The following is a 12,837-nucleotide window of genomic DNA, read 5'->3' on the forward strand; positions in this document are numbered from 1 at the left end:
CTTCATACAGGCTGACCACTGAAATATTGTCATGGTTTTGTGGTTCAGTACTATGACTATAGTGCACAGTATCCTGGGTTCGAGGCCTGTCACTGCTTTATATTTTCATACTGAGCAGACCAGACTGCTTAAGGGCCAGTGGGCAAATATGGGCATGTTGGCTTTTGTTCGGCCATGCCCAACTTAGACCAAGCTTGTCCAACATTGCTCAACGTTAATCAGCATTGCTGAACGTTGGCCAATATTGCTCAACATTGACCACAGTTGTGCTAGTTAGTGTGTGCAATTTTGTTTACCTATACTGATTGCTGGTGAAAGCTGTTTAGCACTGCTTTATATTGCTTAACAGATGGCAATCATGCCTCAGGTGGTGCTGCAGGGCTGCCTATGTCGGATGCACATACTACCCTCCTTATACATGTTTGAGAATAGGTAGTGTCAGGTTAGGCATCCCTTTTACTATATGTGCATGTCGGAGACAGGTATAATTTCCAGGGTTCCTACTGGGCCAGTGTATGTGCTATGCATTGCCTCTTTGCCAAGGCCAAAGCATACTGGGCACACCTCCTTCTGCCTACGGTGGCAGGCTCAGGTTCTTCCTCCTCCGAGTCACGCTCTGCCTGTGATGGCCTTGGCAATGGTGGGGGGCTGTTTGGCCCAGGCCTATGCTGGTCCTGCTGCAGCTGTTTTCACAGGATCATATTATGTAGCACAGCACATACCATGACAATTTGGGTACATGTAGTTGGTGAGTACTGCAAGGCTCTACCAGATGTGTCCAGGCACCTGAACCATGACTTGAGCAGCCCAAACACACACTTGATTACATTTCGTGTTTGTGCGTGTGCCTCATTATGGCATTCCTGTTCAGGTGTGTGTGCGTTTCTGATGGGTGTCATCAGCCACGGCTCCAGTGCATAGCTAGCATCTCCCACTAGGTGACCTTGAGGGATGTCCCCATTGACAAATGTCTGGTACAGCTGTGTCAGATGCCAAATATGGGAATCATGGTAGCTTCCAGGGCAGCCAGCACACACATTCAGTATTATGCCCTGGGCATCACACACAACCTGGCAGTTGATGGAGGAGAAGCCCTTGCGATTAAAGTAGACCCTATCCCGCTCACCGGCTGGTGCTTTGATGCATATGTGCGTGCAGTCGATTGCACCCACTACCTCAGGGTATTCCGCTATTTGCTGGAAGTGACACATATTGCTGGGCAGTACCTCACGGGAATTGGGGAAATATACATGTTCACCGACATGTGCTGACATGGCATCCAGGAACTGGTGCAGTACCCTGGATGCTGATGCCTGTGATATCCCCATCATATCACCAGTTGTTCTCTGGAAGGTACCTGTTGCTAATATTCTTAGGCCAACACATACCTTGGTTTCCACTGGGATGGGTTCCCCTCTGTTGGTTCTGTGTGTGAGGCATGGCCTGCACAGCTCAACAATTTGCTGCATGAGGTCTCTGTCCATTCTATAGAGTTCCACTATCTCCAGCTCATGTAGCCCCTGATAGGTTACCCTTGGCCTGTACACTCTTCTCCGTCTCTTCACTGTGGGTTGTCCAGCAGCATTTGCATTGTCACCACTCTCAGCATGTTGCATATGTTGCCTTATAACAGCAATGGCAGCCCCTAACATTTCTTTGTCTCAGTAAAGCTTTTTCAGTTTTCACTTCTATTAGCTTACTGCAGTGTTGCAGTGTCTCTGAGAGATACATAGTGGAATGTTGTTTGCAGAGCTTTAAGTGCTGGGCTGGGCTGGGCTAGTGTACTGCCTGTGTAATTGCCTGCATCTGATTGTTTTCACCTGCTAGCTCTGCTAGTACTCCCTGTTGTGCTTCCTTTTCCCTTTCTGTTTCCTCAGGGGGGCAGCGCCGTTCTCACAAGAGCAAACATGCGCACACCAGCTCACACACGCGCACACATGCTTACATGGATTAAAACTTGCTTATTCTTGCTAGAACGCACGCACACAGGTGCAAACGCACTTACATAACTTTAAACAACCTTACACATGTTTACTCCGGCTTAAACCAACGCACACAGGTGCACACGCGTGCACACAGTCTTACTCGGTTCTACACATGCACACATACATGTTGCAGGCACTTCTACAAGAAACTTTGGTGCTATCCACGACATACACCTTCAATTTTTTGCCTTTGGCTAGGATACCTGTTGACACACCTCTTCCAGTGATGGGTAACTGTCAGCAAACACATGCCACTCTGCTCCAATGAGCTTCACTTCTTTCATACATACCCCCCTCGTGATGTCACCTATCTTCTACTCTGATACTCCCCTTATCCTACTCCTACACTCCACTGACTGTGCTCATTCACTATGTAAACTTGGTATTCACTATCCTTACCCTCATTTGCATAGGATTGCCTACTAATGCTTGGTTACATGTCTTGGACTGAGCTTCCCCCTTTAGCAACCTCTACTCGGTAGCCATGTTGTCTTCGGACTGCCATTCCCTTGAATTATAATTTATGAATTACTATATAATCCACATTTGTGGAATTTAATTCTTGTTTTTCTGGTTTTTAGAGTGCACCGCATTTGCGCAGCGCTGCGCTACGCTTAAACATCGGCGATCGGGATAAAAAAATAATTTTATTTTTATTTTGCATCGGTGAACATTGCCAATGGCCGTATTTTTGGCCATTGGCATGCTTCCTCGACTGGATGCATCCTTTTTTTGGAGCTGTCACAGTTTCGTTTTGCTATTTGCAGAACCATACTCAGTTGTCAACTGAGTACATTTCTGAAAATAACACTTCTCTTACTCGGACAGGCTTGGGTTTCCTGGATCACAAATTTACCTCATTTGCATAGCTTTCAGCAGCAAATGAGGTGATTTGTATATCCTAGCCCTGTCCATTTAAGACTCATTTTAGGTGCTCCGTTGCACGCCCCTACCGGCTGTTCCTGGATTGCTCGGCAGACATGATGGCTGCATGGAGTCTAACTCTACTCTTAGACTCCATGCAAGCTTTTGTGAATCCGACCCAATGTTTTTCAGGCTAGAACCTAATAAAAAAGATCAGTTCACTTATCAATCTGTCTATTCATCTTTGGTTGACCCAGTTAGGCCTACTAGGCAAGTAACCTCTTCTCAGTGGAGACCTGAGGTAGTATTAATACTGCTAGTGGAAATTTTACCAACTTCTATTCCTCTTTTTTGGTCTGAGCTACTAGGTGAGGGGGAAAGGGCTACTACTGTGCTCAGACACCTCCAACATTGAAGAGGACAGCAGCCATAGAACAGTGAATTTTGGAGGGCCTGTGGGGCTGAATACAAAGATGGCAGAGGCAATTGTTGTGACCAGTACAGAGGCTACAGGCCTTGAAACATAGTTCTTCATGGATTTATCCAGGAGGAAAAGTAGAAGGATGGAGATGAGGCTTATTGGAATATGATGGTAGGATGTCTGCTAGAGAAGCAGAAACTTACTGAAAATGCTGTAGGAAGTTGGGAGAGAAAGAAGCAAATGTTGGTACTGATGCTATAAATCTGGGTGCAGATTCAGCTAGTGGAGAAGCTACTTTTAAGAACATGGACATGTGACAGGGTAAAGTGAGAAGAACTAACAGATATGCTGAAAGGAAAACTATAAAGACTTATAGGTTCGTAGGTGTGCGTACTAGGCCATTGACCACTAGGACCTTTATAAACCTAGCTGTGCAACCCAAATGTGAAACGAAAAATCTTCTGCACAACTGGAAAGCATATGAATTCTTTAAATATCCAAAAACTTTACAAATGAGTGCTTTTGTCTGCTCAGGGCAGACTTCATCAGATGAAAAACCACTGGTGCATCGGATATTTATATTAAAATCAACAAAATCAATCATTCAATTAACTACAGTCAATTAAAAACCTTAAAGTTGTATCTTCTCTCATTTCCTTCAAATGTTATACCTCACTGAAAAAAAAAGAAAAAAAAGGCAAGACAAAATGAAATTTTATGTAACCTTTTAACCAAGATTAAATTTAAAACAGAATTTCTTGTAAAAGTAAAGTAAATTAAATAAAATAAATTAAAATAATATTTAAATTTCCAACAGCAATATTCATATTTTTAATTAATTGTGAATGTTGTTTTTCCCTATCTAAACAATTATATACTTGTAAAAGTATATTTTACCTGGGTTAATATAGTGTTTAGTGTGATGTTGTGTTATGATGTAATGGTGCAGTGATACAAACCAAACTAGTACCTGACCCTAATAAAAGGTATTTCTTTCAAGTTTATGTGATCGAAATGTAAATATAAATGTTAATTTAATAAGAAAGGCCTCAGACAGCTTCCGCTCTGCCCACCAGGATAGCCTTTATGTTTATATATTCATTGAGGCCAGGTCCAAAATTGGACCTTAGTCTCAATTGCCATCTTATTTCCTTTTGTAACAAGAGGTTCTTAACATCACCTCCCCTACTATTTCTATTGACCAGATCAAGAAAGCCAAATTTAAAATCTGGGGTAAAATTGCAGACCATGGTGTGTTTGTAAAGGGCACTGGTTTCTTTCTTGATTCTGATGTCATTCTTGTGCTCATAAATTCTATCCTTTAGTGCCCTCTCCATTTTGCCCACATAATATGAAGAACAATGAGTACAAGTGGCCAAATAAACCAACATCCTTGTCTGACAATTACCCCTACAAAATCTGACCCGGCTGCCCAGACTATTGTTCAAAATGATGTTATCAGCTTGGTTTATGTGTGAACACTGCCTACATCTACCACAAGGGTGTGTTCCCCTGTTGTTTCTCCGTAGTGCTACCCCACTTTCCAAAAATTTCTTAAAATTCATACCTGCCTTGTGTACGAATAATGGTTTGTTCCCAGCCACTTCATAGATATCACTATTGGTTTTTAAAATTGACCAATTGTTCTGCATTATTCTGATGAATTGTTCAGAAAAATTGTTGTGTTGAATTATACAAGCCCCTAAAAAATCCCTAGTTTCTTCAGTAGCTTTTCCTTTGGTTGTCAAGGGCTGACCCAATAACGGCTTGTATTTGTTACCCCACCCTGTATACACTTCATTCAAAATCTCCCCTAACATTTCCTTCGGGTATCCCCTTTCAATGAATTTTTCTCCCAAGAAAATAAATTTGTTCAGTAAATCGTCAAATTCTGATGTCATCCTAGCTACCCTCACTGCCTGCCCTTTGACAATACCTCTTTTTTGATGGTAAGGGTGCTGACTATCATAGTGTAGGTAGCTGTTACACCATGTTTTTTTCCGGAAAATCTGTGATTTGAAACCATCCTCTGTTTTACTAAGTCTGATATCCAAATAACTAATGCTTTTACTTTCCACCTGATGTGTAAAGGATAAAATAGTAGTGGAATTATTGATATGTTCTATAAAACTCTCTAATTTTTCCACTGTACCTTCCCAGATAACAAAGATGTCATCCAAAAACCTTAGATAAGTTTTTATATATCCTACAAATTGGCTTTGAAATATGTACATATTTTCCCATTCTAACAGGACAAGGTTTGCATAAATGGGGGCACAAGCCGCCCCCATAGCAACCCCACTCACCTGTTTGTAATGTTCACCCTCGAAGATGATGTAGTTGTTGTCCAATACTACTTCCATCAATTCAAGGATCAACAATTTTTTGTCCGTGGGTAGGTCCAAATGTTTATTAATACTTTCCTCAAAATACTCAAAGCCTTCCTTTCTGGGAATGCAGGAAAAAAGGTCCTTTACATCAATTGTTATAAATTTACTTGTTTCAGACCATAAATTGTTGTTAATTTTTCCTAAAAAATCCCATGAGTCTTTCACTAAATGCTTTTGGTTGACAACAATGTTTTTGACCATGTGGTCTATAAAGGCCACCAAAGGATGTGTTTTAGATTTCCTTGCTGAAACGATAGGTCTAAAGGGAGGTTTTATTATAGATTTGTGTATTTTCGGTATACCAAAAAACACAGGAATAGTGGGATGTGTTTGTCTCAAAAAATGGTAAATCTGATTGTCTATTCTATTTTCAATGAGATATTCTTCCAATAAGGAATCTATCCTCCTATATGCTATCTGAATCTCATTGTAGGAAACTGTACTATAGGTGTTCTCGTCTGCCAGTATGATAGTTAAGGCATTGTTGTAATCTTCCCTATTGTACATGACAAGCCCCCCACCCTTGTCAGGTTCCATAAATCTAATGCTTTCTTCCTTTCTTAAGTTATCTAATAATAACTCCTCTTCCCTTTTCAAGTTGTGTTGTGTCAAACCTTTCCCCTTGTTACCATACTTTTCATAAATCTCAGCTGTAACTATATTTTCAAAAATATTTATGACAGGGTGAAGTGGGGGATTGAATGTACTACTTCTTGTCATCCCTTTTCTGGTATCCACCAATTTGTTGTTGAAGTCGTTCTTGTGAATCAATCTCAAATTCAATTTCCTGAGGTACAACTTGAGTTCTATCAAAATGTCTGCAAGGTCCCCTTGTCGAGATCTAACAAACTTAAACCCCTTGGAAAATAATTCAAAATGTTTTTTATCTAATTCAAAGTCAGTATAATTATAAATCTTGTAACCCCTGTACTCAAATACAATGCCATTGACCTCAACATTTATGCTGTCTATCTGCCCCTTCTCCCCTTGTTTTTCCAACCAAAGTTGTTCCCAGGGAAATTCTGTGGGGGTCCGGGATCTGAGGGTAATCTGGCCCTGCTGGCCAATCGTTCGGATCTCCTGGGACCTAAAAAAGAGTCATTAGGTTCACTAAATGAATCCAGTTCGTCTAAAGCCCTGTTATAATTTTCTCTCCTCACCCTGCCCTCTCTCTGCTCCTTCCTTTCTGATTGTAAAAATCTATCCGTATTTGTTGCCATGAAAGGGTCCTGGGTGGTATGGGGGGCTCTACCAACCCTATCAGAATCCTTGTTGGCCGTGTGAAAAGGTCTAGGGTAACTCTTTCCCTTTTTATATTGTTCCTTGTCCCTGAAGAATTAATTTGTTTTCTCTCAAACACTTTACCAATTTTAATGTCAATTCTCTTCAAAACTCTGTCGTACAAACTTTGGTACTGTTCAAACAACAAATCCTCAATAACATCCCTGTGGAGGTTGTTCAATTCACTTAACAAGGTGTTTAACTGTACCTCATTGTATTTAATTAACTTTAAAACTAGAGCAAACCCACAGTCATCAAAAAAACAACAAAAATCCTTTAAAACATTTTCAGAATATGTGATACCAAACGAATATTTAAAAATTCATAGTCCCTGAGGGACTATTTTACTAGTGAGACATTGATGTAAGTAATTATTCTCTATTTGTAAATTTTTATATTTAAACAACAGTTTTTCAAATACATGTATCATGTCCTTCGAAGCACCAATATTTTCTTCCTGATCGTTACTTCCTTTGTCATGCACAACTTCATTATTAGTATGAAGTGAATTGTCAAATATAAAATTCTTGTCCATAATGTCCTTGAAACAAATGGGACGTGAAACGTCTTCACCACCGTCCACTTGTTGTAGATCAAGCACAGTAACTTTCTTTTGCGTTTTAGCCAAAGTATTAAAAACAGTACCTGAAAAAGTAGAAGAAGGTTTAGTTTGCTTTGTAGAATCCCCAGATTCAGTAAGGGTAACAGTCTCGCCTCCGTTGGGAGGTGCTGGAGCGCCTTGGTTCGCTTTTTTGTTCCAAACCTGGTCTATGCCTGTGTTCATCCTGTTTCCACCATGAATCTCGAACACCAAGCGTGGAGATGACATCACTGGGTGCGTTGGACCATTGGAAAACTGCTGACGACCGGCAATAGCTCCCTCTATAGACTCCCCTTGGCTGAACAGTTCAATTAATCTGGTTAGGTCTCCATGAAGAGAATAAATATCTTCCCTTAATTTGGAAACCTCTTGCAGGGTTTGAATCAAAGTAACGCTGTTCTCCAAAACGTTGTCCATACCTATTATGGTAGAATCGTTGAAGGATCCCTCCATGACAAAACACCAGTGACTCGAACCAGAAATTTAAATCTGAAGTCCCAACAGTATTCTTTCCAGCTGGTAACAGAACAAAAATCAAACTGTACTCCAAAGAATAAATGTAACACCATATGAAACGAAAAATCTTCTGCACAACTGGAAAGCATATGAATTCTTTTAATATCCAAAAACTTTACAAATGAGCGCTTTCGTCTGCTCAGGGCAGACTTCATCAGATGAAAAACCACTGGTGCATCGGATGTGACCCGTAAAGAATAATGGAAGAAGAGGGAATCAAAGGACTGCAAAAGAACACTGGAGGACTGAATGTGCAGAGAAATTACTAGTGCTAAGAATCAGAACAGAAACAACGAAGCAATTAACAATATATTGCTATTAGATTTTGATTTATAAGACATAACAATATTAATTCACTCAGATAAAGAAGAGTTTTCTGAAGTGACATTTGAAATGTACTTGTTAGCAGAATGCTGTATGAATGAAGCAGAGAAAAAAACATGTTGTCAATATAGAAAGACTTTCTGTTTCAGAAGTTAAATTAACATTTATGAGTCTGACCTTGTGCAATTCAGAACAGAGGAAGAAACTAAAAAATGTTTTTTTTTTTGGATTGCAAAAGAATGAAATTTTAGGAGATACTTTAAAAAAGAATAGCATTGGGTAAGATTTAGAAATATAAATATGGTGATTGTATAACCTGGATACTATGAGAAAAGATGTGAATGTGAAACTGAAAAATGGGACTAAATATTGCCTGTGGCAATAGATGCATTGTGGAAAGGAAGATGAGATAGATTATTGTATGACAAAAAAGCTGTGGATAGAGGGAAAGGTAAAAATGTAAAAGAAATAAGGGTATATCGGTAATGTAATAATGGGATTTGGACATTAAAATTGTAAATATTATTTATGTGAACATGAAAGTATAAATGTTGTGAATATGACAGTGCAGATAATGTAAGCATTCGTATAGTACTAGATGTATAAGTGTCATGGTACATTTCAGATCCACCTGAGCTTCCACCAATTCAAGCACAAGGGACCTCTGTTTACTGTCTCATCCAAAGGATAGAATACTCAGGAGTGCAGTACCTGCTAATGCTGCACTGCAATGTCAGAACTTTAACAATTAATAACATTTTTCTTAAAAAAAAATAACTTTTTTCATAGATTCATAGGAGGTTACTAGGCTAATGGCCCTAGGGCTTTTACAAGCGTAGCCATGTTATACCAGTGTTCCCTAACTGACATTTCTTAAATGATCATTATTCGCAGAGCAAGTCTGTGATCAGCACTGACTGGACCTGTCCATGAGAGACATAGGTACCACCCCTGTTTTGAATTTCCAGTCTCCTATACAATTGTCTAGGTTGCCCTTGAATAGCGTCATTGAGAACCTCTGCGCTCTGTCAGTTAATCCAATCAGCTGGAGTAGGAATAGAATTCCCAGTCTTGCAACATTCCAGCACCAATGGTAAGTGAGAGTAGAGCCACCAATGCTACAGATGTACTTAAATTCATAAATTCATTCTATTTCAGCTCTCACTTCATGAAAATGCATGAGTGTCATCCCGTATCAGTGTACTGCACATCCACAATCTGGTACAAGCACAATTCACTCAAGAATAGTCAAGCAATACTGCACAAATAAATGCATAGACTTGTAGGCTGACCTATACATGACAGACACATCAGAGGCTATCCCTATGTGACGGACTAAAAATCTTCACAAAGGATTGTAAACGTTTACTGAATGATATACTTAGGGGAAAGATACAACATGCCCATTGTGATGTGGGAGGAAAACAGCATAACAGTGAGTTTGTAAAAAGATCCACCCTCTGCACAGGACAAGTTCATGTATATGTGGCTGGCAGGATGAGAACAACAGTAAGCAGAGCCCACAGTGTAGAATGTACATAAATAGCACAATAAAATCAGCACCAGTTAGAATATTCTGAAAAGCTAATATAGATCTGTTGGCAATAAAAGCTGTACTGCATGATCTCATGACAGAGCTGCAGATCACATAGCACAGTATACGCCACACAGCAGTCAAGGCCTACAGGATATATAAACAGAAAGAAATATAGCTTCCAGATATTGATGTTCATTAAATGCACACACAACAGCAAAATGCACGTCATTATGTGTCATAAGGATGTATGTGGACTTCCATAGTAAGGAAACATCAGATTAATGTGAATAACCCAGTAAAGAATGGACTTAGTGCACAATGCCATCACTATTGGTTGTCTTACTGATAACAGAGATCCATTAGCAGTCAATGCATTGTATATAATATTCCAGGATAAATTAATATATTGTCCTGGGATATAAAAGCTGTCATATGTGATGTTCACAAATGGTCATCGACAACCAAAAATGATGAACACAGACCACACTGTGGTAGAGTAGTAAAAGGTACTAAAGTGGGAATGTCACAACAGTGTACAATATTGCAACACATTGTGAGCAAAAGCAGATATATGTATAGCCTATATAATGTGAAATGGGTAAAGCAATAAAATACTTTGCAACTCCAATTCCAGAGGGAAACATAGAAAACAAGAACAATATCAAGAGACAGTATGAATCCAGCAGGTACATAAACACACACGTATAGTACTGAGAAGGTGCCAAGACAGGGGCTATATGATCAGGGATGTTTTTTGGAGAACAGACCATTTTTTTAGTAACAATTGTCCAAAGCAGCAGAAAAACACATAGCAATCACCAGTGACAAGTGTGCATGGCTAATAAATATAAAAGCTTGCCCGGATTTCTTATGTTATTTCAGCTGCAAACATTATAGTCTCAGTTACTTATAATTGGAGGAGGACTCCTTCAGATCGTTGTACTATCTTCTATGCATTACTTCAATGACACTTCATCAGCAGTTAAAGACAATTGCTGGAAAGGACAGACTATTTTTTGTATCTCTTCAATGCTCTACATCATATGAAGCATACATAGTGATATCGAGGCCCTTATAAGCCTACCCAAGAATTTTGCCCATGTTCCCTTATAGTCAGCACCTGTTTCCGCTGTCCAGCAGGGGCACAGGTGGGATCCCAGGGGTGTATTTTCTGTTTCCCATCCAGTCGTCCAGTTGTCCTTTGATGGATTTTTGCTTTTTTGCTTCAGTGGGTATATGGATCCAGGTGACTGGTCCCAAACTGAAAAAAATACTTTTTTTTTTTCCTAGTGTAGTTTTGAATCTTGGCCTACAAGGGTGAGAAAGTTATCCTGTGAACTTCTTAGCTGGTAGGAGGTATTTAAAACAGGAAGTATTGTTTTTCAGTGGTGGGCAGCCATGTTTCAGGATTTTAAAGATTGATGTATTTTGTTTACACATTTAAAGACAGAGCAAGAGAAGCATAAAATTAGATTAAAATAATGATGTATAGAGATGATAGGGAATTATAAAACAGCAATACAGAAAGATCATACTAGTTATGCAAAAAGAGAGAAGGAGATTTAAGGGTTAACCAGGGTGAAGTTGAGCTATATGTTGTTAATATACGGGTATTTGGTAAAGGGAAAAAAGAGGAAGTTATACTGTTTTTTTTTTTTTTTTTTTTTTGCATAAAAGGGTGAATAGAAAAAAAAACGAAATAAGGGATGTTACGAATAGTGAAGCAAATAGCATAAGAAATCAAAAAGGAGTAATTTGTAGTGTAGTTGAATATATATGCTAAGAAAAATAAGAAACTAGACATAATGTGACATGTTAAAAGAGAAAATCAAAAGACAGATATTAGACAGAAACGGGAACTGATGGATGAACTGATTACAGTGATAATACAGGGTGTACCTGGGAAAGGATTAGTGTATCTTTTTTAAAAGTATGCAAAGGGAAAGCAGAGAAGAATTTTAGGGGGAATTAAAGAAATGGCTGACTGAAAGTTTAAAAGCTGAGTTAATTTGTAGAGGAATATATGGAAGAAAAGGAAAAAAGAAAACATTTTTTGAACATTTGTTACCTAATAGCCACACATAATATGGATAATAAAATAATAATAAATATGTTACAAAATAGATGTGGAGTATGTAATGTCTATGTTTTGCAAGAGGATGTGCATAGATCAAAGTTAAAGAAGTAAAAGAAGTGTTCATCCTTTTTAAGGAAGCAGTTTGTACTACAGAGCAGGTAGAACTTGAATCCAGGGTTGTAGCACTTGATTTAATGAAAGCTTTTGAAAATGTACATAACTAAGTACAGCAAACTTTTAATACATGTGTGATTGGGAGGAAGGCATTTACATTTTTTGCAAGAAGAGCATAGAAGAGCATTGATAAAACTATTAGTAAATGCAGAAATTAGAGAGAAGGTGTGGGTGTCAAATGGCATGTTGCAAAGCTGCCCTCTGATTTGAGTTTTGTTTGCTATAATAGTGCAGTAGTAATACTAAGCCATGCAGATGATTTAATTATCTTAGTTAATAATACATTATGGGTAAAATAGGTGGTCATGACAGTAGTATAAATTATGAGGTACTTAGGATTAGTAATGAGTGAAGAAAATGTGTGTGTGTGTGTGTGTGTATATATATATATATATATATATATATATATATATAAATAACTACATATATATATATATATATATATATATATAAAACTACATATATATATATATATATAACTACATATATATATATATATATATATATATATATATATATATATATATATATACACACACACACACACACACACACACACACACACACACACACACACACACACACACACACACACACACACTATATATATATATATATATATATATATATATATATTTTTTTTTTTATTTTTTTTTTTTTTTAGAGT

Source organism: Protopterus annectens, chromosome 3.part1 (genome assembly GCF_019279795.1).
Source record: "Protopterus annectens isolate FY-2018-M chromosome 3.part1, PAN1.0, whole genome shotgun sequence".
Lineage (NCBI taxonomy): Eukaryota > Metazoa > Chordata > Ceratodontiformes > Protopteridae > Protopterus > Protopterus annectens.